We start from the raw sequence: 4,822 nt of genomic DNA on the forward strand, positions 1-4,822 counted from the left end.
CTCGATCATTATCCGTCCCAGCTCTACCTGTTTAAAATGTATGTTTGTAATAGTAAAGTCGGAGTGTTTACATGATTGGAATGTTTACACAGTTTTGGGTGTTCTTATGCAGACCGAATATGATTAGAGCAAGGTAAAATAAAACATGTTGAATAATTATCCAAATGAACATTTTACAATAGCCAGGAGGCATATTCAACACTGGTAAATATTACATAAAATCTCAGTTGTTGAGAGACTCACTCCCTACATTAGCAGAAGCTGGAAACACTTCATCAATGGGTGGGCAATGGACCAGCCAGCCAGAAGTAGCGTTTGTTGTACACAGGGGACAGACAGAATGGATATTCAGATGGTGTGCCTCTTAGCCTGAAGTAGCATAGTAGAGCAAACTAGTGCCTCCTTCACAGGCAACAGGAACAATGACAGATTTTATGAGGCTCTTTGTTCCTGCACAGTAATAAAGGTAACGTCTCAAAATGGATGCTTCCCTAGCCAGAGGCATTATAAAGGCAAGCTAACACCATCGCTGCCTGTAATTGTTTGCAGAAATGGTTCTTTAGCTCGGGAGACTTAAGAAAGCCACATTGGTTTTCTTTATAAAGGAATTTTTGCCTCTGATTTCCTTTTTTTGTAATTGTGAAAGCATTTTGTCATTATTCCTAAATGTCAAGTTCTTGAGGAATGTTATCTACTTTACTCCTTAAAACAGACAGACAGACAGACAGACAGACAGACAGACAGACATGCAGACAGACAGACAGACAGACATGCAGACAGACAGACAGACAGACAGACATGCAGACATGCAGACATGCAGACAGACAGACAGACAGACAGACAGACAGACAGACAGACAGACAGACAGACAGACAGACAAATTCACATTCACTCTCTCAAAAAACCAGGAAGTACATTCTCAGTGTTTTCTCTGAATTGTATCATAAAATATAATCTGAGAAATACAATACCTACATGTAAAAAAGCAATTTGTAAGGCCATAAAAAATTCTCACATTGAAGAGGGAGTGATGAAAAATATTTGATATTTATATTTCACTTTGTTCTTCATTCTTCATTAGACATAAAAGTGGATCAATAAAGTCACAAGGAGGTTTTCTCCCGATAGGTTCCCAGGACAAGCCTCCAGTAAAGTGTTACTGTCATACCAACACAACAGGAATTACATTGTCCACAAAAACATTGTCCACAAGGCAGGGTAAAACAACAGTGTCCATGTTCAAGTAAGCATGGATACTAGCATGCCACATAGAGAGCATGCCCGTATGTTGCTTCATTCTAAGTAGAATGCCATTGTGGATATAGGAACAGATGCAGAGTCTGTCTCTTACTGTCAACCCACACATTTTTATTTTTACAGACAGAGAAAAAAAACCCATAGAAATCACAGGAGTATAACAAAATCATAAAACAGCAAATTCAAAACATTGACAGGTCAAGGAATCAGCCTTAATATCCTTCATCAATGATTTAAAACACCAATCTGGACGAGTTCTTCCAGTTGAAAAGTATTTTGTAAGGCGTTCCAAGCCAATGGCGCAGAGTACATAAAAGCCCTTTTACCAAATTCAGTTCAGACAGGATAAAGTCTTGCGAACGAAGAGAGTACTCACCACATTTCTGAAGAATAAAAATGCCCAAATAAAATGGTAGTAAACCCAAAATGGCTTTATAAAGTGACTGAGCTTACCAGTGACTAGAGAAGGCAAGCCAACCCTGGTATATAAAGTGCAATGGTACGTAAGGGTTTTACAGTTTAAAATAAATCTCAATGCTCCATGGTAAAGGGTGTCAATTAATCTCAAACACTGAGCGGAAGCGTTCATATATAAAATATCACCATAGTCTAGTAAAGGCATAAATGTAGCTGATACTAGTCTCCTTCTGGCTTCAAAAGAAAAATAGGCCTTATTCCTCAAATAAAATCCCAACTTCAGCTTCATTTGTTTTGTAAGTTGTTGAATTTGCAATTTAAAAGAGGCCGTCATCAATAAAAAGTCCAAGATATTTATATGAGGTTACAGCCTCAATCTCATTGCCCTGACAGGTAGTAAATAAAAGGTTCAGAGGTCTATTTCTTGCTTTAGAAAACACCATTAGTTTAGTTTTGTCAGAATAAGGTTCAATTGACACAAGGTATGTTAAACAGGTTAAACAGCAGTTTTCAAGTTCAGGAAAGCTTTGTGAGAGACGAGCCACAACAATAAATAACAGTATCATCAGCATAAAAGTTCAGTTGCGCATTTTGCCATTTGTTTTGTCTAAATTATTTATATAAATAGTGAATAAGAGGGGACCAATTACAGAGCCCTGGGGCACACCATTACAGACAGACAATTTAACAGACGTAATCCCATCAAATTGAGTGCACTGAGTTCTATCAGACAGACAGTTTGCAAACCATGCAACTGCATGCTCCAAAAGACCTATGTTCGACATTCTCTGCCTCATGTTAGCATGATCAACTGTATCAAAAGCCTTCGAGAGATCAATAAAAAGAGAGACAGTGCTGCTTTTGTCAAGGGTTTCAGTTATATCATTTAAAACCTTCACGGCGGCTGTAATTGTGCTATGCTTCTTCCTGAAGCCCGATTCTTTCATTGATAACATGGTTAGTATATAAAAAACTATTTTAGCTGTTCACTTAAAAGGGTTTCAAGTATTTTCACCAGTGCTTAGGTGATGTTCCGCCCTGGCAGAAGCAAATCCAAGACCATGGTAATTATATACTGTAGGTCAGAGACCACTATGGACACCTGAACCACCATGCAATACATGGAGTTCCCCTATGCATGACACTTCGGCCAATTACTGAGCAGGCTAGAGTTTATTTTCTGTCAGGCACAGACAACTCAGCCTCTCTGGGTGCTGGGGGCGTATAGGCCAGGTAGAACAGGATGAATGGGAATCAGTGAACACTGTGAGGCTGCTGCTGGAGGCAGTTAGGTGTTGAATCAAACACTTCCACAGCTGTCTCAGCATCTGTCTGGTCCTAATGAAGAAGAGAGAGAGAGTAGGAGCTGCCCACCCCGGCCCACCATGTGCCCAGCAGGAGCTGTCAATGGAGCCACATCCAGGGCACACCTAGTGAAAATATTTGTCCACTTTCTGCTGAAAAGGGTCTTATACCAAAATATCAAGACTAAGGGCTCAATTCAATTGAATCTGCATGGCAGTATTTAGACAGTATCATACAAACATGCCATTTTTTATTGTGGTCCAAAAAATTGCTGAAGGGTTGTGGGTAATATTAGAATACTCTATGGATTATCTCCTCACGGGTAGATTATTCAAGACGCGTGTATGGGATGTAGTTTATAAACATAGAAACAGCTAAACATAGAAAGGGTGGAATGAGCATTAGTTGTGAAAGTGGCTGAGAAACTGTTAGTTGGTTTTCCGGAAACTTCTTCATCCCCATATGGCTTCTCCTTTCTTTCTTTCTGTATGGTTGTTTAGGAAGAAAGGGAAGAAAATATGTTGGAAAAGTGGCAGCCAATGAAGATCTATAACAAATCCAATTCAACAAAATAGTGTATAATGTCCATTCATGCTGAAAAAGATTTCTGTCTTCACATTGCTAGGTGCTGCCCACACTGATCAGGAGCTCCTTTTCAGTGTAAATTGGGAAGGCAAGAAGCAGCTAAGGGCCTTCAAAGGTGTGAAATCCAAGGTTTTTCTTTTGTCATTACGCCCTTTTCTTTAACCCTCACAGGGACAGACCATCCAGCCGTATCTACCCGGTTCAATATCTTCCACGTAATCCATATATCATCATCATCTCATATTTGACTGGGAGCAGGTGGCTAGGAAATCAATAAACTCAACTGCAGAGTGAAGAGTGCACACACACACAGACACACACACACACAGGCTCACACACACAGACACACAAGCACACACACTTCTCTTACAACTTCACAATGTAGCCAGCCTCTGTACGATATGTGGGGCATGCATTCACTGCTTGTTAGCTATAATAATGAAAATGACATCCAAATATCTCTTCTGGAATACAAACATTCTGAACGCAGAGGGAAAACATTTGTACAAGCTTCAGCTGCAGCAGGATCTTTGTAATGATCAGCTTCTCGTACACACGCCAAGCAGTCAGGCATGCAAGCATGCAGGCATCATCCCGGCTTACCTCAGGGGAGGCATCATGTCCTGGGAGTCACCCAGCTGAAGACACGAAAAGACGGAAGACAAGATAGAGGGAAGAGAGGAAGAGGGGAAGAAGAGATGAGAGCCCTCCGGAGAGCAACAGAGCATATTGGTCTAAGGAGTGAGTCAGCAGAAACAAGGGCAGGGGAGGAGGGAGGAAATGAAGGGAGGAAAGGAAGGAGAGATGGAGAGCAGGAGGGAGGGCTAGATACCAAGGGAGGGGCTGTCGTTCCACCCTGGTGATATAATGCAGGCAATCCCGCTAAGTGCTGCCCAATGGTTCCATTTCTGGAATGAGAGGCATTATGACAGATAGGCTAATCGAGATGACACGTCCCCATGTCTGAGAAGACTGTATTCTGTAGAAAGCTAATCTCTGCTGCAATTTTCCGAGCCGATACACACACAGACGCACTCAAACACACGCACGCACGCATACACATACGGACACACATACACTCTCTCTCACACACACGGACGCGCAGATCAGATCTTCCTTAATGCGAGTCCATGACATTAAGCAGCATTGCTCTGCTGACCATGCAACATTGAGCCTTTCACAGTGAAGCACCACTTACATGCTGATCAGCTTCAGATAGGAAAAGAATGAGAAAGATGGAGAAGAGGAAGAGGGGAGA

General features: G+C 41.4%; 1 long non-coding RNA gene across 1 annotated transcript; it reads right to left on the reverse strand.

Annotated features, from left to right (window-relative positions):
- Positions 1–1,347: 1,347 nt before the first annotated feature.
- On the reverse strand, positions 1,348–4,391 carry LOC129835981 (uncharacterized). The gene is made up of 2 exons (XR_008756588.1): positions 4,168–4,391; positions 1,348–3,463 (listed from the first exon to the last, which is right to left on the reverse strand). It is a non-coding gene; the product is annotated as an uncharacterized LOC129835981 (long non-coding RNA).
- Between the last annotated feature and the right edge of the window lie 431 nt (positions 4,392–4,822).

This window comes from Salvelinus fontinalis, chromosome 37 (assembly GCF_029448725.1).
Source record: "Salvelinus fontinalis isolate EN_2023a chromosome 37, ASM2944872v1, whole genome shotgun sequence".
Classification (NCBI taxonomy): domain Eukaryota; kingdom Metazoa; phylum Chordata; class Actinopteri; order Salmoniformes; family Salmonidae; genus Salvelinus; species Salvelinus fontinalis.